Source organism: Natator depressus, chromosome 4 (assembly GCF_965152275.1).
Source record: "Natator depressus isolate rNatDep1 chromosome 4, rNatDep2.hap1, whole genome shotgun sequence".
Lineage (NCBI taxonomy): Eukaryota > Metazoa > Chordata > Testudines > Cheloniidae > Natator > Natator depressus.
The window spans coordinates 57,612,966-57,638,866 of NC_134237.1; the positions used below are offsets into that span (position 1 = coordinate 57,612,966).

Sequence of the window (25,901 nt, forward strand, 5' to 3'; positions counted from 1 at the left end):
GGGACACAGATGGGCCCCCAAAAATTCCAGATGCTGTACCAACTTTTGTATGTTTATATGGAGGCCAAAGCTCAAGACGAGGTCCATCATTTTACTTATGGCTTTGACAGCATCGACTCTGGATGGCATGTTGAGGAGGCAGTCATCTAGGTATGGAAATATTACAATCCCTTGTTTGCATAGGTGTGCCACCACCACTGTGAGGACTTTGGAAAATACCCTTGGAGCTGCAGAAAGGCCAAAGGGTGATACCGTGCACTAGTAATTGTTGGAACACAGGACGAATCTGAGGAATCGCCTACAGGAAGAATATATGGTGATATGGAAGTATGCATCTTGGAAGTCAAGGGCAAAGAACCAGTCCCCCTGTTCCTGTGCTGGGATAATTATTGATAGTTTGACCATCTTGAAATGTTGTAGTTTTACAAACTTGTTGAGGTTCCTCAAGTCTTGGATAGGTCTCCATCCACTGGATTTCTTTTGGACCAAAAAACAAAATAAATAAATAATAAATACAGGAATAAAAACCTTTTATTCTGTGTTGGAATGGGAGCAGTTCTATGGCTCCCAGTTGCAGAAGGTGGTTTATTTCTTTTTGTAGAAGGTGTTCATGAAAAGGGTCTCTGAAGAGGGCTGGGAGAGGGAATGAAATGGAGAACCCTTTGTTGATTATTTCCAAGACCCATTTGTCCAAGGCGATTTGTCACCATGCTGGGTAGAAGAGAACCAAGCGGTCACCAAACTGAAGGGGAAGTAAAGATGGTTCCAGCAACTGGATTAGAGGGAGGCATCTCGGGGCCTCAACCAAAGCTTCAAAATTGCTGTTTCGAGGTGGAAGTGTGAGGTGGAGCCCCTTGTGCTGGTGTCTGCCTGAGCTTTGGAGGAGGGCTCTGTCATCTGGAGGGTGAAATGTGGTGGTCAAGGCTTTGGGGCAGGCTGGTATCTACCCTGTCTTCTCTTCAGCACTGGTGTATAAATGCCAAGTGACTGGAGTGTTGTTCTAGAGTTCTTTAGAAGTATGTGAGGACTCATCCACATGGTCTGCAAAGGATTTAGAACCTTCAACAGGGATATCTTCAACAGTGCTCTGCACCAGAAGATACCCTTCGAACGCTCAATGTTGTTATGTAACGTAAAAGGTGCTGAAGCTGAGACCTTTGATGTAGCCATCCAACAACAGAGATTTTGGAAAGGACTGATTTGTAATTCTATACTGTTCAATTCCTCAGGATCAGAAGAATTTACAAAAACAGTAGTAGACCCTCAAGAGGTGGACTGTTGTTTTGTGGAACATCATCCACAAGTTGATTTGAAGATCCCATCTTCTCAAAGTTCACCTTCTCAAGTTCCAAGCTGTCAGTAGGAATTTAACTGGGTCTTAGCATTTCATTGGACCCTCAATCAGAAGATCTTCCATGAGGTTTAATTTGCAAGGTGGGCTTATAGGCATTTCCCATAGATGAAAAAGCCAGAGCCTGCAAAGAATTATCAGAATTTCCCTGGCTCTGTCTCACCAGAGCTTCCTTTCCACTCTGGCAAAGCAAGGAAAGCTTAAATCCTGCGGACTAATTTCTATCAGTGCCTGGAGCAGAAGAGGTTCTTTTTTTTGGCTGGAGACATAAATTGATCTTTGGGGTGGTGCCTCACCAGACGAACACCAGGTGAAGAGAATGAAAGCTGATAGGGGTTTGAATATCCTCCCTAAAGCTTCTTCATCTCTAACAATGCATGGGGCAAGAAGGTTCTGGAGATTGTCCTCACCGCCCAGGAATGAAAATCACATACATTGCCTCGCTATAGTCATGCAAAGGAAGGAAGGTAGAAAACAGCTATGTTAAATAATGAACAGCATTGTACACAGAAGGTAACAACTCAGTGAGGGATAGGCTACCTCAGAGCAGTTAACACCACAAAACTACAGGATTAGTTCAGGGACTTAATCTAAGACAGAAAAGCCTGAGGGATGTGACATAAAAATGGCTATTTGATGAGCAGCAGTGTCATTTGTGACGTTGCACTCTATATGATTTTATGAAAAATGCTAATGAGTGTGAATATAATGTAACTGGAATATGCTTCATGCAAAAGGTCTCTTTGTAAGGTATCATTACAAAGCTTATAATCTACTGAGTGTGGTCATCCTATCTGTATAAATGTATCACTCTTGTATCTGCAACTAGAAATATAATTGAGGTCCTATTGTAGTTATGCAAAGTGTGGGCCATTAATGGTGGTTTGGAATCTTGATGGCTCCCATCAACCAGGACAATTGACTATGGATGGCTCTGTTTGCTTGCAGGCCTTCCTGTGAATCAGGCTGGGAGGAATGAGGGCTTGAAGTCTTACAGTGACATGTGATCATGTCACCTGAACTGGAATCTATCTTTAACCTGATGCTTTTCCATTTAGGAGGAGGAGTGGGAACCCAGAGAGGGACAAAGGATTCCTGCCTTGTGCAAAAGATATATAAGGGGGTGGAACAGAACAAAGGGGGTGGCAGTCATAAGAAATCTCCTAGCTACCACCTGAGCCAGAAGAAGGGGAAAGAATTGTGCCCAGACTAAGAAGACATCCAGTCAGTGATAGAAGCTTATTGAAACCTCTCTGAGGGTGAGATTTTGTCTGTATTCAGTTTTCTTACTGTATTAGATTTAGACTTGCATGTTTTATTTTATTTTGCTTGGCAATTCACTTTGTTCTGTCTGTTATTACTTGGAACCACTTAAATCCTACTTTTTGTATTTAATAAAATCACTTTTTACTTATTAACCCAGAGTATGTATTAATACCGGGGGGGGACGACAGCTGTGCATATCTCTCTATCAGTGTTATAGAGGGTGAACAATTTCTGAGTTTATCCTGTATAAGCTTTATACAGGGTAAAATGGATTTATTTGGGGTTTGGACCCCATTGGGAGCTGGGCATCTGAATGTTAGAGACAGGAACACTTCTTAAGCTGTTTTCAGTTAAGCCTGTAGTTTTGGGGGACATTATTCAGACCTGGGCCTGGGTTTGCAGCAGGCTAGCGTGTCTGGCTCAAACCAGGCAAGGCATTGGAGTCCCAAGCTGGCAAGAAAGCAGGGGTAGAAGTAGTCTCAACACATCAGTTGGCAGTTGCCAAGGGGTTTTCTGTGATCCAACCCGTCACATCTTTTTCATAGTTCCCACTAAGGCAGGGCTCTACCAAGAGACAAACTTGTAACAAATAGTGGGACTGAACAAAGTGGAAACATTGATTGGTCATGTTTTAAGGGTAGGATACTTTGTTCAAGTGCTGGCATTGAAACTTATACATTAAATCTAACCTTACAGGATAGGATCAGGAAGAAAAGCCATAACAGGGAAGCATAAATGCAGAACAACAAGAAAGGCTGCCTACTTATATTTAGTGGCTTTATTTGGCACAAGCTCCAGAATTCTCCAAAGAGTTCAGGAGTGAAAAGGCAGTATATTTTTGCTTTGATCCCTAAGGCAAACCTTACCAATGGAATCAAGTAGATGAGCTTTCCTTTCTTGGATGGCCAGCATCTTATTTAATAGAAAGGATACATTTATCAATAACGCCATTCAAAAATTCTGGGTTTTGAGCCTGACTCTCCAAGAGGGAAGTTAGAGAAGGAAAATAATTCACTCTCCACAGAGGCAATAGAGACCTCTTGGGACACTCTCTTAGAAGCTTTCATAGAGAATTTTTGAACAATTATGGAAGCCTTCTTCCCAACAAGGACAGGGAAGAATTGATGGGATCATTCATATCCGTGCTTGGAGGGTTATCTCCAGGAACCACCAATGTGGCTGGAGAAAGAGGCTGTTGGGTTGGCAGAACCATGGATGTGGGCTCCCTCCAAGCATAATCCCCATAACACTGGTAAGGCATTTTCAGTGGATTGTAATGTGACCCCATAAGGTGCATGTCCTTAAAGTGTAGGAGCATCTTCAGGCATCTTGAATCCACCCTGTGGGCAGAGGGGTTACCCTGCACTGAGTATGGTGTTGCCAGATTCAGGGAGCCAGAGCGGAGGGTAGGGGCAGCGCAAATCACAGGTGCAAAATGGATTCCCTTCAGAGGCTTGCCATAATCCCTACAAATCCTACTTTTGTCTATGTCTGCACTAGACATCACTTCATTCTCTGAAGGTATCCCGTCATTCACCTCTGACAATAAGAGCCACATACAATGAGGAGCAAACTTCAGCCAGTCCACTCAGCACTCCTGACAGACTCTCCCTGGTGAGCAGTGATATCAGAGAGAAAGTGAAGAATGGGGGCAGCCATGACCATTTCTGGGTAGCGTACAATGCCTGCACACAGGGTGCAAGGTTGCGGCAGCACCACTAAGCCCCGTAGGCCATAGTCCCAGTACAGATCATCAGGAAGAGTGGAAAGAGCAGAGAAGTGAAGATGTTTGACAAAACCCAAAAATCAGTGGCCTAAATCCTCAACTTCAGAGCAGAGCTGCTGAGAAGAGCTGTTTACTGTGGCCAGAAGTAGCAGGCTTAGGTTATGTCTACACTACGGACCTTACAGCAGCACAGCTGTAGTGTAGCCGCTCTTTGCCAGCAGGAGAGAGCTCTCCAGCCAGCATAATTAAACCACCCCCAATGAGCAGTGCTAGCTATGTCGGCAGGAGAGCCTCTCCTACAGATATAGTGCTGTCCACACCTGCACTTTTGTCAATGTAACTTATGTTGGTCAGGGGGGTGTTGTTTTTTTAAAACCCCTGACTGACAAAAGTTTTACTGACAAAAGCGGTAATGTAAACAAAGCCTTAGACTGTGATGCAATTCCAGTGTTTATAGGAGAGTAGCATTTTAAGTGCCAAAATAAAAAGTTTCAGCAATTTGTTTAGCCTTAGTTTGATCTCCAGAATGGAGGATTCCTTCTATGTGCTCGAGAATCAGATATATGCATATTTATTATGTTGCAGTTAATCATCACAAAACAAAATGATAGGGATACAGAAAAGGAGAACGGGGAGATATCTTTAGGGATTCACCTAGGAAACGCCTCATATACATGAGTTATCCACTTAACTCCATAAGCATGAATGGGAGAACAAAACATTCTCTCTGTAACAACTATACCATCCCTTGTATTTCCCCGTATGCAATATTAGTTCTTTCTGTATGTAATTTCTTGATGCTGTCACTTGTTGAAGACACTGTCACTTATAATTTATTGGGCTCATCTTTATGTAGTAATTTAGGTATATTACATCACACCCTATACTGTCATACCCCCAAATGGGTCATTATGGTGACCTGAATATCCGTAAGTTTTTGTTGTTCGGTCATAACATTAAGTACCTGTTTGCCGATTACCACATTCAAATTGAAAAACAGATGAGATTTTAAAATGTGTATTTTCCAATGTAAATGAACAAAATTCCTGTCTTTTGAGACAAACTCAACACTAGTTAATATGGTACATAAAATGACTTCAAAGCTCTATTAGAACACACTTTATCAGGCTATTATGTCCTCCTAAGCTGAATTAACTTAACTAATATTTACCTTAATTATAGCAGGAAATCAGTTTTAATAATCCAAGTTATTTTATCACAAACATTATGATGTTTGATACCTATGCACACTCACACCTATGAGCAAATGCACAGTATAGGGAGAAAACCTTCAACACTGTACATATACACAGTACAGTGTTATAGCTAATACAAAATTGAACAGACCAGCATAAGTGCAGTCTCTAAGTAAGGGAAAAAAATCTCACAAGCTGAAATTTAAAACACTTAGCATGTAAGGAAAATAGCTATATTTTTAAATGAATGGAATCTTGCCTTCCATAGATTTGGTCAGGAAGTTTTTTGTTCCCATGAAATTTTTTCATGAAAATGAGAACTTTTTTCATTTTTGTCAACATTTTTCTTCAAAAGTTAATGAGTCTGCAACGCAAAACTAATTTTTTGTAGGAATGGCATTTCAACAATGGACAATTTTGAGCTCTCTTTTTTTTGTGAAAAACCTGATAAATTTGGTGAAAATTGGCTATTTCTCATTCTTTAATCAAAAACACATTTAAAATATAAAACCAGCTCTAGTATGTGTGTGTATAATTATCTATATCTTATGATTATATATAAGGCCCCATATCTTCCGTAACTATTCAACTGAAGAAATAACCATGAATGTTCTCCCCTGCCCAAGATACTGGAGGCCGTGTGGAACACTTTTTCCTGCTCAGCACCTGAAACATGGGGGATAAAAGAAACTAGATGGAGCCACACAGCAGGGTTGGCACAAGTGTAAGCAAACGGCATGTCAGTAACCCTCCTTCCACTGGAAGAAATAAAATGTCTAGGAACACTTTTGCAGAAGAACTGAAGTCAATTTTACCATAAAATACTAGCTCTCTATTTAGGCTAGAAATTCAAGACTGTCCAATACTATACAAAAATTACAAACAATATTTTTTCTCATTTCTAAGTTAGTTGCTGAAGCTTTATTAATGCTCCTAACGCTGCTATAAGATCAGACATATTTCATCCTCAATTTAGTTCTTTAAATATAGGAAATATTTTTTTCATGGACACATCTGAAAGTAAGGTAATTCTAGTCAAGCATAAACAAGTATCTTGCATATATGATAGACTTAGAAATAAATCTTAGGTTAGGTGAAGAGAAGACTGAAGTAGAATATGAAAAGAATGGTGCTTCTGGCGTTTATGGCTAGATAAATAGCCAATATAAACAGCCAGTTGGTAATCAAAGTGAGAACCTACAAGAGAGGACTGTTAGATAGCATTACTGGAGGAGATACCCCAGAAGAAACTGATTTTTTTTTAAACTAATGAACAATTTTGATTCCCCATCATGCCAAGTAAGGGAGGGCAATTCGCCATCTTCAGACTGAATTAACTCCTAGCAAGCATCTATGTTTATGCAACAAAAAGAGAGACCTACTAAACCGCTGGAAAACTGATCAAGACTTGCACAGGCATTATCTTCTTATTCTTGTTTGTGTACATAATGTAGACCTTGTGTCCCTTTGAAAATGAACATATATACAAAGACTACTTCTGACGGCTATGTTTAACTTATCAACTTCCACCCATCAGCAGACTTGAGCCACAAAAATAATTGAAGAAATATTGCTCTGCTATTTTAAGAAAATTCAAGTTTCAGTTTGTATTTCATATGTTTGTCCAATTCAGCATGACTCCAAAATCCCGGAGATGGAGGACACTGGAAGCCTTTAGAAAGACAGGGTTCAGTAAGACAGAGGAGTCGCCTATGCATTTTGAAAAGACTACACTGAGGATTTCCCCAAAACTAGGTAACAGTGAAGAGATAATGATTGGTTGGCTGTAGAATAGCCTGTTTTCCAATCAGCATTGACCTTTTAAAGCTAGCTAATCTACAGAACTGGCCAACATCATCTTCAGTATGTAAGGGTGGAAGCACAGACTTTTTGAATACAACTCCTGAGAATTTTGATTAACCAGAGTTTGGTAAATCAGAATTTTAGAGTATATTCTTTTTAAGGTAAATGTTTATATTAAGGGAAGGGAATGATACATGACTTTTAATTCAGTAGTTTATTTTCATGAATTATTTTATTCTTAATCTTTAGTTAAAATATGAACGGCTAGTGGCTGCATATATGTACTATGCCAACTCAACCCCAATCAGAATTCAGAAGTCACTTTAAACACCAATGACAAAATTACTGGTATGATATCAGATCTTCTGTTATAACTTTTTAAGATCATCAGTATTCATCTTCATTTGCACCATTAAGATTTATTCTTTGTTGTACTAGTCACTAAGAGGGATAAGAGACTATGGTTTTCACAAGAAGGATGTCTTTCATCTAAACTGGCACCCAATTTATAGGGAATCATGTTGCTGGACTTTGGAAATGAAATTTATGTGTGAATTTGTAAGAGTAAGCAACAAATCACAGCAACAAATACCTAAGGATAACTTATCAAAACATTTGGTATTGCCCAACAATAATTTTTGTAAATTATTTTTGAGCAAAAAGGACTGATCAACATATGTATTTGATGTAATATAATTTGACTTGGTGCTGCACGATATCTTGATTAAAAACTGGAAGGATATAAAATTAACATGGCACACAATAACTGGATTAAAAGCTGGCTAAATGATAGCTCTCAAAATGTAATTGTAAATGGGGAATATTCATCGAGTGGGTGTTTCTAGTGGGGTCCCACAGGGACTGGTTCTTGAACCTACACTAACATTTTTTGTCAATGACTTGGAAGAAAACAAAATCATCACTGACTGGAGGACACAAAAATGGGGGAATGGTAAATAATGAGGACAGATCATGATACAGAGCAATATGGATTGCTTGATAAGCAGCGGGCAAGCAAACATTATGCTTTTTAATATGGCTAAATGTAAACATATACATCTAGGAACAAAGAATGTAGGCCATACTTAAAGGATGGAGGACTCTGTCCTGGGAAGCAGTGACTGGAAAAAAAACTGGGCTTGTGGTGGATAATCAGTTGAACGTGAGCCTTCCCAGTGTCACACTGTGGCCAAAAGCTGGCTAATGTAATGCTGGAATGCATAAGCAGAGGAATCTCAAGGAGGAGTAGAGAGGTTACTTTATCTCCGTATGTGGCACTTATGTGACTGCTGCTGGAATACTGTGTCCCATTCTGGCATCCACAAATAAAGAAGGATCTCGTTAAATTGGAGAGGGTTCAGAGAAGAGTCACAAGAATGATTAAAGGATTAGAAAATATGCCTCATAGTGAGAGGCTCAAGGAGCTCAATATATTTAGCTTAAAGAAAATGTTAAGTGGTGACTTGATTACAGTCTACAAATACCTACATGAGAAACAAATATTTGATAATGGAAACTTCAATCGAGCAGCGAAAGGTATAACTCAATCCAATGGCTGAAAGTTGAAGCTCGACAATTTCAGACTGGAAATAAGGTGTACATTTTTAACAGTGCATGTAACTAACCACTGAAACAACTGACTGAAGGTTGTGGTGGATTCTTCATCGCTGGCCATTTTAAAATCAAGATTGAATGTTCTTCTAAAAGATATGCTTGGGAATTATTTTGGGAAATTTCTATGGCCTGTATTATGTAGAAGGTCAGACTAGATTATCACAATGGTGGTTCCTTGTGGCCCTGGAATGAACGAATCTATGAAACACAGTGTTTTATAGTACACACTCCTGCTAAGGAAATATTTATCTCCCCAGTATGCATCATACATGGAGTGACTACAACATGTACCAGCTATTACAATTAATTCCTAAAGACGCATCTAAAGTGCTGTGTGGCATACACTGATAGAGAATCTTATAGTGTATGAGTTCGAATGCTTGAGACCTTAAGCAGTAGGATTAAAATCTATGTGAAAATCTTAACCCAAAATGTCCTTGTTTCCTCTGTCTAGGTTTGTGTATCACAGTGGTATCTGGCATTTTTATGTTCCATTCACTTTTTTGGGCTTCATCTGCAGTAGATATTGCAATAATCATTTTGCAGTTATTATGTTGTGGCAACATTAGCCTGGAGGAATGAATCAATAACTGGGAATCAGGGAGTTCTGGATTCTAATGCCAGCTAAGTCAGTGACTCATTGCATGTCCTTGGGAAAGTCACTTCACCTCTCTACCTCATTTTCCCCTCTGCAGAACAGGGATAACATTTTCTACCCCAAAGAAGTGCTTTGAGAATTTGTTATGTTTGTACAGCACTTTCAATATGTAAAGAACATTAGAGCGTTAAGCAGAATTATGAGAGCTGAGAAACTGCAGTGAAAGGTGCTGTAGAAATGCATACAGAATCAAAATCTATCCATAAACTTCCCTCAATCATCAGAAACCATTTACACAAACCCTTAATAAACTGGAAGACACATTCTCATTGTGTAGACAACTGATACTATGTACAAAGTTATGTTCTATGGGGCATCGACTCTTCCTCTACTTATTTTGCAAGGTGCTTAGTGTATTTTGGGGCACTTGACAAGTAACAGATATTAGTATACAGCACTTACATTTTCAAAGAACTTCCCAAACATGAACTGATCTTGCAGTCAGGTAGATAGGCAGGTATCTCTAATTTTACAGATGGGGTACTGAGGATCAGAGGCTTTGTCTACACTAGCATTTACTATTAAATAAAAAAACAACAACCCAGAACTGTACCATCATCTGTGCAGGAGTAGCAACAGTCTGAGTAGTAGCATAGGTAGCTACCAGAAGTTACTGGCATTTTAACAGCCATGTCGCCAAGAGTTTTTCTGAGCAGGAACAGGCAACATGGTGTTAAAACACTGATAAGTGGCATACACTAGCGATCTCAATTACACCACAGGAGGAGCTGCACTGTTGATAGCACAAAGCCAGGACTTTTTTTTTTTTCTTTTTTTTTTTTTACAAAGATGTTTGTGTAGAAAGACTTGCTTAAGGGCACAGAGGACATTAGTGTAAGAACTAGTATTAGAACTCTCTAGTTACAGATTCCCAATTTCGTTCTGAAACCATTAGACTCTGCCTCTCTTTCAGCTGTCTTTTACACTAAAATCTCTCAGCCATTTAATTTTAAAAGTTTATCAATGGAATAGTAAACACTAAACAATGAATAAACATTAATTTTTCAACTATATGCCTTAAGAATTTAGAAACAACATGGCGGTAATGTTACTAGACTGAAGTAGCAGTATTTATTGAGCCAAGTGTGCTATGTTAATAATTTTGGAACTTTAGTATTTTAGTAATTAGACCTCTACTCTAATATTTACTTTAAAAGAGCTAGAACTGATAACCGTATAATAAAATTCCACAGAACATATGTGATATGGCAAACCAAGTAATTACTGGAAGTCTTTCCTTCCTTTATATGTAGGAAAAAATATTCTACTGCTCCCAGCACTGTTTTGTCATATATCACACTTTATTTAAAAAAAAACAAAGAACACACAACTACCCACAACCACATGCTTTTTATTTCTAGAAGTTTAAGCTTAATTAATGAGGAAGTTGACTTAAAGTCCCTTTAAAGTAGTAGGTCAGTATTCTTAGGTTTGACATAAAAAAGGATTTCCATGACTAAGTTTTCCAATTTTTGTTTATTTTATATCTTTTTCTTTGGTTCTTGTTCAGCCTTCTTTGAAGTTAGTCTTCAAAGCTCCAATATCAAATGGAATGCAGCATTAAGGATTTTACGACACTATGCTACTTAAACTTTTATTGTTTTGTGGAGAAATCAAAATCAGAAGGATTAAGCTATCCTATTAGGCCTTTTATTTCTCTTTTCTATTTTTTCTAATTTACGTTTTGTTTTGTTTTTACTTCCAATTCCAGCATGTTATAAATCTGAAGTATGCCACTTTTAGTCTTACCACGTAGACAAAATAATGCATTTTACACTTAAACATGCTCCAGAAAAAAAATTAACATTCTTTATCATTTCCCAGCAGAGACAGTTAATACTCTGAGGCCACATTAATAGAATCTTTCTGCCATTGTAGAAAGTTTGATAGCACTCTTATTTCAATGTCTGAATTTTTCTCCTTTTTTTGACAAAGACAAATGATTGCCATCAATCAAGATCCAATCGGGTATACAGAGAGTCAGGCAAATGCATCACTCTTTACTGGTTTTCCTGCTATTTGTGCAGGCTTTGCTCCATATTATTTTATAGAATGATCAAAAAAGCAGCCATAAGATAGATCATTCACACCCACTGTAAAATTAACTTTCATGAATAATGAGAGTTTTAAACCTCAGATAATGTATATGTTATACAGAAGATATTGCTGGAGTTCATTTCTGGCTGGAGATTATGTAAATGATACTATATGACCTTTATCATTACAAACAGGACATGCAAAACACATATTATTTCATACATCATTCTAAAGCAAGTCAGTTCCTAAAGGAGAAAGAGTCATTTATAATGTTCATGGTGAAGTGTTAAGGTTGAAAGAAAATGATAAGAAGTACTTGTTATATTTTTGACTTCTCCTCCCCTTTAACCTGATACTTATGCCCTCTAAACATACTAATAGTAACAAATATGATTTTATAAGCTTTCATTTCACCACAAAATAGAATGTTACTGATAGCAAAATTTTCTGTCCCTAGATTTCAGGTTATGCTAACCCTAACCATTTAAAATTGATGGTGATCACAGTATTTTTTTATAAAAATTCATATTAATACATTGAACAGTATTAACCACACAAGCATTGTAGTTCTTTACGCTTTTTGTTTTAGCTATTAAGTCTAACCTTAAAAAGTTTACCTTCCTTTGTTTATTCCTTATTATTGAACAATAGCTATTCTAAGCAAATTTTAAAAACCGCAAATAAGATAAAATCTATCAGCAAGTCATTAACTCACTTTTATAGAAAGTAGGTTTATATGGAATTAATGACAAACTGTAGCAAAGACCTCCCCATCCAAGTTCAACTCAACAGCATTGTTGCAGTCTTGTCCTACTTACACCAACAAGGAAACAAAAACATATTAAAGAATCTGATTTAAATCAATTTTGAGAACTACTCAACACTTAAGGATGCAAGGACCCTCATTTAAATGTTTAAAAATAAGATCTTCATAAAAACACTATCCTGTTCCAAAACTGCAAGACTTTATACAAAGTCATGAAAGTGAGAAATCAAATTAAGACTGATTGTACTTTTCTCTAGTACATGACAAAACCAACACTGGTTGAAAACAACCAGTCCACAATCAACTTACCTTTTCTGAGCAACATACTGGAAAAGTAAATTGCTATCAAAACACCTCACCGAATCCTTTATCCATCCCAGCTGCCATACCATCCAGACCTCCCCACTCATGGTGACTCAGTAACTTCTGCTATTCTACTGGCCATGGCTTCTCCAAACTACTAATCTTACTTGACCTTGCTGCAACATTTGACACTGACCACGCAATCCTCCGAACGCTACCCCCTCTTTAGCCGCGTTGTGTCTGGTGGTCCAACTGCACTTCAAATACTACATCAGGTTGTAGAGGTTTGTTTTACTTTATTGCCTCTTACCCTATTTACATAGACACCTCCCCGCCTCCCACAGTTCACAATCACACAACCTCTTTGTGCAACAATAGCAACTGCTTATGTAGTAAATTAGGAAATTATGTTATGTTTAATTGTTCTTCTACTGGCAGCTCTTATTTCTTCTCATGTAGCAACAGTTCTATCGAACCTCTTAAATACTGCATAATTGTGCACGCGTGCACACACACACCCCTGCCTGAAGTATATCAATAGCTGGGTATATTTTAATAGTCTTTAATTGATCAAGAAATATTACTTATTTTGATAGTGAAGTATTCTTTTGTTGTATCTCTAGTTCATCCATTTCCCTTCTGCTTTTCAGATCCAGAATCTTAGACTCTGACTTCTGAACTTTCCTTTTCTCCATGCATTGCTGCGACCTGAGATCTGCCTATCACCTCACTCTGAAAAATCATGTCTGTGCTTATTAACTTGTAATTTATTACATCAGTTCAATACAAAGGTTTTGGGGGGCACTTATATGATTTAAAACACTGCAGAAATCATTGACAAGTGTCAGAGACCACAGTGGAAATCTGAACAAAACATCCCTGCCCACTTGATAAAACACTGAAATGCTCACTGAATAGTCAGCATCTCAAAATTGTTCTTATACATACAAAGAACTAGCAAAGTTTTGTTGCATAATATATATTTAAAAAGCTTAGTTGTATGCACTATATTATAGGTAGGGTTGGTACACTTTATATTTTTAAGGTTGCCATGACACTTCCCGTTTATAAAACCTGTTTTCAATTGCTTATAACTCTCCCTACTTTAACCGTTTGGGCTGAAATTTCCATGCAGGGTGTCTGCCTCAGGCTGAATTTTCTGGGCTATTTCTGAGAAAAAGGCTAGGGAAAAAGACATGTATGCCCATGTTAAAAAATTCTGGAGACCTTTTATTTGAAAAATTCTAGTACTTTTATGGACTTGAACTTTGGCAAGCAGTGGCCCGTGTCAGGGATGTGCCTTTTACCGTCCCTGTGAAAATCTGCCCCAATATGGCCAAATCATAAGCCTTTGAAAAATCTCAGTCCACACATACTCAGTAGGGACTTCTTATATTTTTAGCAGCTGAATTCCTGGAATATTCCATCTTGCTAAGCGTGCTCCAACTCAGGACTGAGCAGGACTTTCAGTGCAATTATAACTCTGAGCTGCTCATGGCTGTGCCAGATCTGGACACCTCAACTGAACATAGGGAGCTCATCTCTCCTCTACTTTCCGCTGGGCCAGTCAACAGGGGGCCAGAAGCTGCCCAGTTCAAATGAAGAAGGAACAGGAGTCAGACCTGTAGGGTGAATGGGGGGGTAGTAGACTGGAACAAGGAACCTTGTGGGAGGGGAAGAAGCGATTAACACTGGAGATATTAGAGATTGGGGCTCGGAGGGCAAGGAGACTTGAACTGGGAGCCAGAAGGAAAAGTCATACCTCATGGGCTGAGAAACATTGCTCTAGAGGGACTATCTTACAATATCATCAATACAAGTACACAATCATGAAGTACTTAGTCAACATTTAAACAACAATTTGCCAAATACTTTAACACAATTAAACAATACTGTGGTCTTCTCTCACCATAGTTAATATTGCTTTTAGGGCTGTTCAACACACAGAATTTGTACTGGTATAACTATTTTAGTTAGGAGGTAATTTTCTATCAAATAGCATCAACTAGTTGGTTCTTTAATCTAAAAACAATTACAGAAGGAGTTAAACATGTGTGTGACTTTATATGTCCCCCCATTTCCCTCCTTCCGATTTTCCAGTTTTCACCAAAATCAACAGGATTCTGCTCACTGATGTCTACAACGTTCTGTGAAATTTTGGAATCGATCAGACACAACATTCAAAAGTTAGTGTTACAGACAAACAGAGAAATGCCATCAAGTTGAACATAAAGCCTTGCTTTGCTCAGCCAATGAAACAAATGGCCCACTTCATAATCTCCTCCAGCAATTTCACATATGCTGAAACAAAGGTGGATAGTTCAAGCACTGTGGGACACCATAAACGAGATCCCTCATAGCAAGAGCGATTGCCCAACACAAACTTCTGGAACTGCTCCACGAGAAAACAGAAAAGCTACCATAAAGCAACTCTGGCCCCTCCTGCCACATCCACAGTTAAATCAGCAAGTTGTTTCCAACAGTATCAAAGATCCCAAAAGAGGAAGAGCTTTTATCAGTTATGTAAAACAAAAATCTCTGCGTACTGGAAGACTGCATTATAATCTAGTTACCAGTGTTGAACAAGCAAATCAGAGTACTGAGACTTATAAAATAAGTCACAGATAAGCATTCGATATAACGTAGTACAGTATTCTTCACAGCTTGTGTAGGCCAAATTTATTGCACACACCAGGGCTCCATTTCCCCCACCCCCACCGCCCCACACAAGCTCCCTGCCACTCTCCCATCCTCCTCTATTTCAGGGACTCCTTCTAATTCCTCCCAATCTGCCCCCTGCCAGGGGATCTGTTTGCCATCTTCTCTCCCCATGGCAGGGGCTCTGTGTGCACCCCTATTTCCCCCAAGCACCTTTCTCTTTTACTGGCTCTCAGAATCTCCCTCCACCAGGGATTCTGTGTGCCCTCCATTCCCATCCCTGTGTGAACACTCATTATTCCTTTCTCCCCATTTCCTCCTTCTCCCCATGCGAGGTGCTCTGTCTCCTCTCCATACTCCCATTTTCACTGCCCTCCTATGATAGGGGCTGTGTGCCTCCTCTTTTCCCCCATACCACAGTCCCCCACTCTTCTCCTCCCCAACTAGCAGTTCTGTGTGCCCCATTTCCCCCATGCCAGGGTCTCTGTGCATGCCTTCATTTCCATCTCCCAGCACCCAATGCCCTCTTCCCTGCAACACAATTATTCTTCTTTCCTTCTGGGTGAGAAGTCATTCAGGGTGTCAACATATTAAACTATTGGAAGGTTGAGCAGAAGTCAGTGGGATATTTTTATGCTCAAAGGCATTAATGGGTGCCATCAACCAGTGGATTCACAATTGCAGGGGATGCTTGAAGCAGTGGCTAGAATCCTTTTCATGATTCTAAGGAAAAGGAGGAGTGAAAGCTGCAGAATAAGGACAATGGACTTAAACACAGACTGTAACAAACTTAGGGCTTGTACACACACCACTTAAATCAGTATATCTTATGTCGCTCAGGGGGTGAATAAGCCATCCCCCAAGCGACGTAAGTTACACTGACCTAAGCACCAGTATGGACAGCACTATGTTTGCAGGAGAGTTTCTTCCACCAACATAGCTACTGCCGCTTGCGGAAGTGGTTTTATTATGCCAATGGGAGAGCTCTCTCCTGTTGGCCTAGAGTGTCTTCACCAGATGCGCTGCAGTGGTACAGCTGCATCAGTACAGCTGTGCTGCTGTAGCACTTCTAATGTAGACTAGCCCTTAGAGAACTAGCAGGTAAGGTCCCATGGGAAGAAAATCTAAAGGGATAAAAGGAGTACAGGACAGCTGGCAACTTCTCAAAGAGACAATATTAAATGCACAACTGCCAACTGATGCAAAGAAAAGATAGGAAGAATAGTAAGAGGCCAAAATGGCTCCATCAGGAGCTCTTTAATTATCTGATTATCAAAAAAGAATCCTATAAAAAATGGAAACACTGATGAATTGCTAAGGAGGAGTACAACAGAGCAGCAGAACCACAGAGACAAAATCAGAAAGGCTAAGGCACAAAATGAGTTACACCTAGCAAGGGACAGAAAAGGCAGTAAGAAGAGATTCTTTAAATATATTAGGACCAAGAGAAAGATGATGGAAAGCATAGGTACCCTACTTCATGGGAAGGAGAGCTCATAACAGGAGACATAAAGAAAGCAGAAGTGTTTAATGCCTATTTTGCTTCAGTTTTCACTAAAAAGACTGGTGACCAGATACTCAACACAATTAATATTAAGGACAGTCAAAGAGCGAAAGAACAGATTAAAGAATATTTAGATAAAACAGATGTATTGAAATTGGCAGGACCTGATGAAATGCATCCTAGGGTACTAAAGGAACTGCTAAAGCAATCTTGGAATCTTTAGCAATTATCTTTGAGAACTCATGAAGGACAGGTGAGGTCCCACAGGGCAGGAAAAGGGCAAACAATACCTATTTTTAAAAAGGGGAACAAAGAGGACCCAGGAATTATAGACCAGTCAGTGTAACTTCAACAGCAGGCAAGATACAACAAAATTTTTAAACAATCATTTTGTAAGCACCTAGAGGATAATAGGGTTATAAGCAATGGCCTGCATGGATTTGTCCAGAACAAATCATGCCAAACAAACCTAATTGCCTTCTTTGACAGGGCTACTGGTCTAGTTGATGCAGGGAAGCAGTAGTTGTGATATATCTTGATCTGGGTAAGGCTTTTGACACAGTCCCACATGACATTCTCCTAAATAAACAAAGTGGTCTAGCTGAAATTACTATAAGGTGGGTGCATAACTGATTGAAAGATGGTTCTCAGACAGCAGTTATCAATGGGTCATTGTCAAACAGAGGATGTATATAGTGGGTCCCACAGGAGTCAGTCCTGTGACCAGCTCTAGTCAATTAATTACTTGGGAAATGGAGCAGATAGCATGCTTATAAAATTTGCAGATAACATCAAGTTGGTAGGGACTGTAAGCACTTTGGAGGCCAGGCTTAAAATTCAGAATGACCATGACAAATTGGAGAATTGGTCTGAAATCAACAACATGAAATTCAAGCACAAGTGCAAAGTATTTCATTTAGAAAGGAAAAATCAAATCCACAGCCACAAAATGGGAAATAACTGGCTAGGTGGTAGGCCTGCTGAAAAGGATCTGGGGGATTTATCATCATCATCATGTTCCCATTATGCCTCTGACATTTAGGGCAGCGACGAAGCTCCTTCACTCATGTCTGTTTCTGGCAAGTCTTTCAATGTTTCCCCAGCTGTGCCCCAGATTTTTCAGCTCAGCTTCCACAGCTCCTCACCATGTTGTTTTCGGGTGGCCTTGTTTCGCTTGCCTTCCAGTGTCCATCTTCTTGCATTCTGATGATGGAATCAGTTTCCATCCGAAGCACATGGCCATTTATACATGGGGGATTTATAGTGGATTATAAATTGAATACGTCTCAACCGTGAGATGCAATTGCAAAAAAGACTAGTGTCATTCTGGACTGCATTAACAGCAGTGTCCTATATAAGACATGGGAAGTAATTGTTCCTCTTTACTCAGCACTGGTAAGGCCTCAGCTTGAGTACTCTGTCCAATTCTGGGCACCACACTTTAGGAAAGATGCGGGCAAACTGGAAAGAGTACAGAGTAGAGCAGGGGTGTTCAAACTACGGCCCGCAGGCCGGATCCTGCCCCTCAGGGCTTTGGATCCGGCCCGCAGGATTGCCCCCCATGGTGCTGCAAGCCCCATGCCACTCTCAGAAGCGGCCTGCACCCCTATGCACCCCAACTCCCTGCCCTGAGCCCCCGTCGCACCCTGCACCCCTCCTGCACCCCAACTCCCTTTCCTGAGCTCCCTCCTGCAGTCCGTACCCCTCTTGCACCCCAATTCCCTTCCCTGAGCCTCCTCAGACACCTCACACCCCTCCTCTGCCCCAATCCCTTGCCCTGAGCCCATTCCTGCACCCCGCACCACCTCCCGCACCCTGCACTCCCTCCCACACCCCAACCCCGTGCCCTGGCCCTGCATACAATTTCCCCACCCAGATGTGGCCCTCGGCCCAAAAAGTTTGCCGACCCCTGGAGTAGAGCAACAAAAATGACAAATGGTTTAGAAAACCGGTCATATCAGGAAAGGTTAAAAACTGGGCACGAAAAAAGATGACCGAGCGGAGATCTGATAACCACCTTCAAATATGTTAATGGTTGTTATAAAGAGGACTATGATCAATTGTTCTCCATGTCCACTGAAGGTAGGACAAGAAGTAATCGTCTTATTTCTGTAGCAAGGGAGATTTAGGTTAGATATTACAAAAAGCCTTGTAACTATAAGGGTAGTTAAATTCTGAAACAGGCTTCCAAGGGAGGCGGTGGAAACCCCTGAAGTTTTTAAGAATAGGTTGGACTAACACCTATCACGGACGGTCTAGGTTTACTTGGTCCTGCCTCAGTACAGGCACCTGGACTTGATGACCTCTCAAGGTCCATTCAAGCCCTACATTTCTATGATTCTACAAATTCAAAGGCACTAATGACAGCAGATGTCATTTTGACCACTAGCTTACATCACCCCACCCCGCAAATTTAGTTTACAGTTCTATTTCTCTTGACTGTGCACCTGAATACCCACATCCCTTCAAATAGAGACTCTGGAATAGCCCTTCAGACATTCTAATACAACAGCAGTTTTTTTACATTAAAAAAAAGTATCTGAGTTAAAATTGACCAAGTGGCATGAACTGATTAAAAATAAATCACTGATATAATCTAATAATGGTATTTGCATATACTGCAACCAGTAATTTATAGTGGCTCAGTTCTGCTCCATTCCCTTTCCTGGTACTCTCCCTTTTACTGTTTATGCAATAACGCAACTTGTACTATCATCAGTTCTGTTCATCTTTAACAAAAAGTTAGTAATAAACTAAGTCTGGACACTCTTCGATGCACTCTCACAATACAAAAATTATTTTCTTCATAAGTCATAATGTACTTTCAAGATTGCCTTTTAGGGTATAAGTTACCTTGGTCTGGGCTCTAGGTACAATTGCTGAGCTTTAATGTGTGTTTTTTTGGGTTTGTTTTTTTTTTTTTTTTTTTTTTTTACTGAAACAACCCCCTGGCTAATACTTTATGGTATATTTTAGCATACAATAAAAAGAGGGATTTTTATTTGCCAGTACTTACTTGCTCCCTTGTTTATAGATTTTACATTTTTTCCTTTTTTTGATCAACAGAATAGGAGTAACAACCTAATCCCTAAAACACTTTTCAAATGGCACTGTCTTCACATCTCATAATTAAATCAATAAATTTTCACATCCCAGTGTTTACTTTCCCTGTGGAAAGAATTATAGCACAAGAACTGGTTACAGTCATTATACTCCTAATGTGGCAAATACTATGGAGTCAGTTAGAGTAAACTCTACAGGGTTACAAGGTCAAAATGAAAGACTGCATAATTTATCAGATCAGGCAAATCATTTTGAAAGTACAGAGTTAAGTGCAGCATTAGCCTGAGATTACTGCCTTTCATGAATAAAGGTTAATATCAGTGTTTATTCACTTATACAGTACATGGCATGTACTATATAAACTTCATTCGTTTAAAGAAATCCCTCCTGACGCTGTCACAGTTAAAATACAGGAACTAAGCTAATGCACAATGTTGTCTTAGGATAATATCTTAAAGCAATCTAGTATTGTTATTCTAAAATATCAAGTCCTACATTGCCAAAATTGCATCAGATGACACCATCTCAGTCAGTCAAGAGAAAAAAAACCAGTTACTAACCTTTTGTAACTGTTGTTCTTTGAGCTGTGTTCCTCACGTCCAGTCCATGCTAGGTATGTGCACACTGCGTGCACTGTTGCCAAAGATTTTTCCCTTAGTGGTATCCATAGGGCTGGCTCTAGCACCCTCTGGAGTCACGCGCTTATGCACCAGTATAAGGGGTGGCACCAACCCCGCATCCTCTCAGTTCCTTCTTGTTGGTAACTCCAACATAGAGGTAGGAGGGTTGGTCATGGAATGGACATGAGCAACAAATCTCAAAGAACAACAGTTACGAAAGGTTGGTAACCATTTTTTCTTCTTCAAGTGCTTGCTCATGTCCATTCCATGCTAGGTGACTCACAAGCAGTACCCTCAAAGGTGGTGAGACAGGGTGTTGGGCAAAGAACTACTGACTCAGCCCTCTGTCACTCCAGCCCCTATTATGGGAAGCAAATTGGAACTGGATAGAAAATCCTGCACCTAATTGTTGAATGGGAGACACCTGCCTGCCCATTTAGCCTGGGCTATATAAAGGCTGCAGGGAAGGAAACCAGGGGGGAGGGGAGAGGAGGGGAGAGGAAGCAGAGTGATAGCCCTTCCCTCTGAGGAGCAGACACTAGAAAACAAGCAGTGTATGGTGAAAAGGTGGTGGGAACACAACCTGTAAAGAAAAAGCACCAGTGGTTACTGAACCCCAGAGTCCTCAAGTGACTTTATCAGCACAGCAGGGGCAGGAGCCAAGAGGGCCCTGCCGTGAACTGCTACAGGTGGGCTTGGAGTTCATGGATGTGCTACTGCAACACTACTCTTCCAAAACTGGCGTCATCACAGGTCTGTTGGGTGATGGCGTAGTGGGACATAAAGGCATGCACAGATGGCCAGGTTGCAGGCCTGCAGATGTCCTGGATAAGTACCAGTGCAAGGAATGCTGCTGACGAAGCTTGGACTCTTGTGGAGTGAGCGGTCGCGATGGCTGGAAGCAGAAAATTTGTCTGCTCGTAGCAAGCTCAGATGTAGGCAATTATCCAGGATAAGATTCTTTGTGATGACACAGGTAGCCCTTTCATCCTTTCCGCTACTGCTACAAAGAGTTGCATGGACTTGCAGAAGGGCTTAGGTCTTTCAATATAAAAGACAAGGGCCCGCCTAACATCCAACATATGAAGCTGATGTTCCTCAGAGGTCTTTGGGGGTTTTGGGAAGAAGACAGGTAGAAAAATGACCTGGTTGTTGTGAAATTGCAACACTACCTTTTGGCCCAGAATTTTCAATTTTTTGGTGCTGAATGCCCAATTTCTCATTCAAACCCATCCTTCACAGTGGGATGTAGCTAGCAAGTAATCATCTTGCATCTCTGAATATTCTTCCTGGAATTATCATGCATCTCTGCATATTCTTCCTAGACACATTCAATTCTATATCATGATTGACAGTCCACTTGTAAGGATTTCTGGTAAGCTTCTTGCAATTACATTTGAAGTGATAAACCTTGAACAAGCATTGTGGCTGTGCCATTTAGTGCTTTCAATATACTTAATCAAGGCTCCAAGTACATCCAGTATATACCATGTTATCTCCTTTGAATAGACAGGTCTGGTGTCTGGGACCAAAACACAGCAATGCTATGCATTGCGACCAGGGGAAGGTGGACTGTTGAGTATCATTTTGTCCATGTGGAAAATACGTTTTGCTCTTTGATGAGCAGAGCTCAGAGTTTGGACATTCTTCCTGTGGAAATTATGGCAATTAAAAAAAATCAAAGTAACTTTAAATAAGAGAAAATACAATGAAACTGAATTCATTGATTTGAAAGGCCAACCTGTTAGTGCCTTGAGGATGAGATTCTGGGTCCAAGTAGGGTATCTGTGAACTTGAGGAGACTTAGCCTGGGGCTGCTATGAAGAACATAATATGTAGGTTGTCCAACATCAAACTGTGTAGGTCACAGTCAGCGCTTACTGCTATGACATGTACTCTCAGCTAGAAGAGGTGTACACACCAGTTTCTAAATTATTCTGCAGAGACTAGAGCAACTGGTGAATTCAGTTTCTAGTGGTTAGTCCCTCTATACTTACAGCAATTACTCTGGATCCATATCTAGCTATTAACTCATCTTTGATTTCTTCCTCAAAGTCGTAAGATCATCATCTTCTCAGGGCATCTTTAGACTGTAGTACTGACCTTCCAGCTGTGGTAACAGAATAGAAGGAAGCACATACAGGAGCAAACAGGGCCATTGCTGTGTCTGGGTATCTGGGTACCCAGACACAGGGTATCTGATGTGTAGGCTCCTAGAGTAAAATCTCTTTTTGCTGCATGTTGCTGAGGTGAACGTGTCCAGTAATCAAATGAGCATACTGTCCTGTCACATACCTCCTTGTTAAATCTCCACTCATTTTAGTCCATTCCTTTTCTGTTGAGTTAGTACACATTAGTTATTAGAACCCTAGTTACATGTAATGCAGTCGCTGAGTTTAGATTTTATTCTGCCTAGTCAAAGGAGAGTTTAGCCTCCCTTAGTTTCCTGCTCTTGTTTTTCCCTTAGTTGTTGATGTGTGCTACTGAGGTGACTTTAGCCAACTGTATCAGCACAAAGCTCCTGCTCAGCATAGGCGACATTTCCAAAGTATTATTGTCCGGGGCTTAAGACAGCTGTGACTGTTCCTAGACATCACTTGTGATCAGAGAACTTGGCAGGAGTTGTCCAGCTGTGCACCCTACCCAGTCAGGCTATCCTCTGTAGCAACTGCTGTCCACTGTGGGGCTCGTACTAGTTTCCTTGTCAAGTGTTCTTTGGATTTTCACCAATCCAGGTCACTCCATTTTCAAAGGAGTGATAATCTCTTGAATGTTAAAGGTCCCAATGAGCAACTCTCTCTGCAAATGCCTACTTAGAATCCGAGAAGGTGAGAATCCTTGATTGTTCTCCTAGAGGGATCATAAACCATTCCAGTATCTTCTGGAAGATTATGTGGAGACTACCTCAGGAGGACTCAGGGTTGCTTTGACTTCTCTCCTCTCTTCTCCCCCGATCCCCAATATGGAAGTGAATTCTCGTTTCTCTTATTCTTCTTGGTCAATTCGTTGGCTCTTGTCTTTGCCTGATGTAGGGAGAGGAGACAATATCCCAGGATGTCTGCCAGAGCTCTGAGAATTGGAGTGGAAGGAACTGGCCCACAATGAGCCTTTCCATTCACCTGATCCTGCCTGTCCTTGACTGAGTAGCAGATGTGTGTTAGATCTGGTTTTTACTCCTCCACATCCTAACTTCCTATACTGCCCGGCTGAAGGGTAAGTGGGGGAAGAGGTGGAGTATCTCCATATAGCTGAGGCACGCATGGCCTTGTTTAGTTTGCTGGTTGGCAGGGGAGGAGGAGGACATGCTAGGGAAGGAAAGAAACAAGAACAGGAAAGAGAAGAAGAATACACTAAGTCCCAGAAGTCTTTTGAGGAAACTCTGAGGAAGAGCTCAGCATTGCTTCCAAAAGGTTGGTCCCTACAAACTGAACCAGAACTTCTCCTAGATTCAGTTCAGAACTGCCTTTGAAGACTGTAGTGGGTAAGATCCACCCACCAAATGATAAAGTTGGACATGCTCTCACATCAGAAGGATACTGTAATTCCACCTAATGATGAACATACCAATATTTTTCAAAGTTCACCTATTCCGTTTGTTTGTTCTAATTATAACTGCACATTTCTTTTGAACACATTATTTTGTAAGTGAAAGTAAGAACTACTGTCAATGAAAAAATCACTATTTACACATGACAGTTTTACAAGCTGTGATAAGCAACAGTCACTATTAATAGACTTTCTGACAAAGGAAGAAAAAAATGTTGTGTATGTTACAGATGTGTGGAAATCTAATGTTTTAAACAAGTATACTTTTCAAACTTATTATATGAGCCCATACTGGCTACATTAACACAGATAATCCTATTTTAGTTTTGTTCTTATTGATAGTAATAGTGAATTGGCTTACTACAGAAAAAGATTTGAATATATAAAAAGGAAAAAAATACTCAAAATGAAAACAGGTAGAAACAAATTTAAAAAGGAATGAAGTAAGGGATAACACCAAATATTATAAAGTTGTCCCCAGCTGTTTTTCTGTGCAAATGCAAAAGGCTGGGGAAGACAGGGCACTAGAAAGAGCATATCACTTCCCCTCACCATTTTATTCTTATTTCACTCCTCATTTAAGCGATTAATTTCTATGCAATTAATGCCACAGAAGGAAAGAATGACTGCAAAGAGGAGCAGTAGAAATAGTATTTGGGGTGAACATGGTGGTACCACAGTAAAAACAAAAGTGAACTATGACAACGATTTAGACATTGAAAAAAGTGTCAAAAAGAAAAGAGAGTGGCCTGGAGAGAATGGTCAGTCCCAAAAAGCTTTCTTATGCCCTTCAAAGCTAATGAAGGAAGGAAGGGGTGAAAAGGGAATATAATAAAAAAGCAGCATTGACAAAAGTTTCAGAGTTGGAGCAGACAGATGTACCAAAGACTCAGAAATAGCCAAAGTTCAAAAGAAACCCAATGGGATTAAGGATCCAGGTCAAAAAGGGAAGAAGGGATTAAAGAAGAAACATGCCAGAAAGAAGGCATTTGCAAGGAGCAGCAACAGAATCAAGGAAAGAAATACATGCCCCTGAGCATCATTTCTTAGCTGCCTGAAAAGAAAACCAGCCTCATTCATGTGGGATTTCCTCTCATCAGATAAAAGTGACAGTAGCAGCGCAATCTGATTTTTGTATATAAAGGCACTCTATGATAACTATGCAAAAGAGAAACATCTGCTCAGCATGCAGCAGACCACCACTACTGTAGCAGGGAAAAGGCACAGTAAATGGAGAGAGGACACAAGTGTCGGTAACAGCCATTGCCACTGAGTGGACAGTCTGAATTTTCCCTTTCCTAATCACTACACCTCACCTGATGCAAGAGGCCTGGTCTGAAAAGCAAGAGGCCTGTAAGTAAAATGCACATCAAAACTTTTGCAGATATTATTTAATAGGACATCAAACTACAGTAGTAGTAATCCTACAGTCTACATGCTAAATGTAACAGAGATCTTAATATTTGCTCTGGAACATATGCAATGCACAGCTTCAAAGAAGAGGAAATAATTGAAGATCCTGCTTTACCAGCAAAGAGGTCCTGGGCAGTGTATAAACAATGCCGGTGTTTGAGTTTCTCAGAGATGAAAGGTTCAAGTTGAAAATCATATTTTTAATAAAATTCTTCACAACAATTACAACATGTACCTTAGGGTATTACTGCAAACCTTAACACATTTTGGAAAGGTAATTTATTTTTCATTATTTACACTGTTTATTTTCTACATTTCTCTCCACTCTAACAACTGGCACTTTTGTAGCTGGTGTTCCAAGGTATTTACATTCCAGA

At 40.1% G+C, this 25,901-nt stretch overlaps 1 protein-coding gene across 1 annotated transcript in view; it reads right to left on the minus strand.

Moving 5' to 3' along the window:
- Nucleotides 1-25,901, minus strand: part of LRBA (LPS responsive beige-like anchor protein) — a 558,416-nt gene that overhangs the window by 273,237 nt on the left and 259,278 nt on the right. The gene's annotated exons all lie outside the window — the stretch shown is intronic.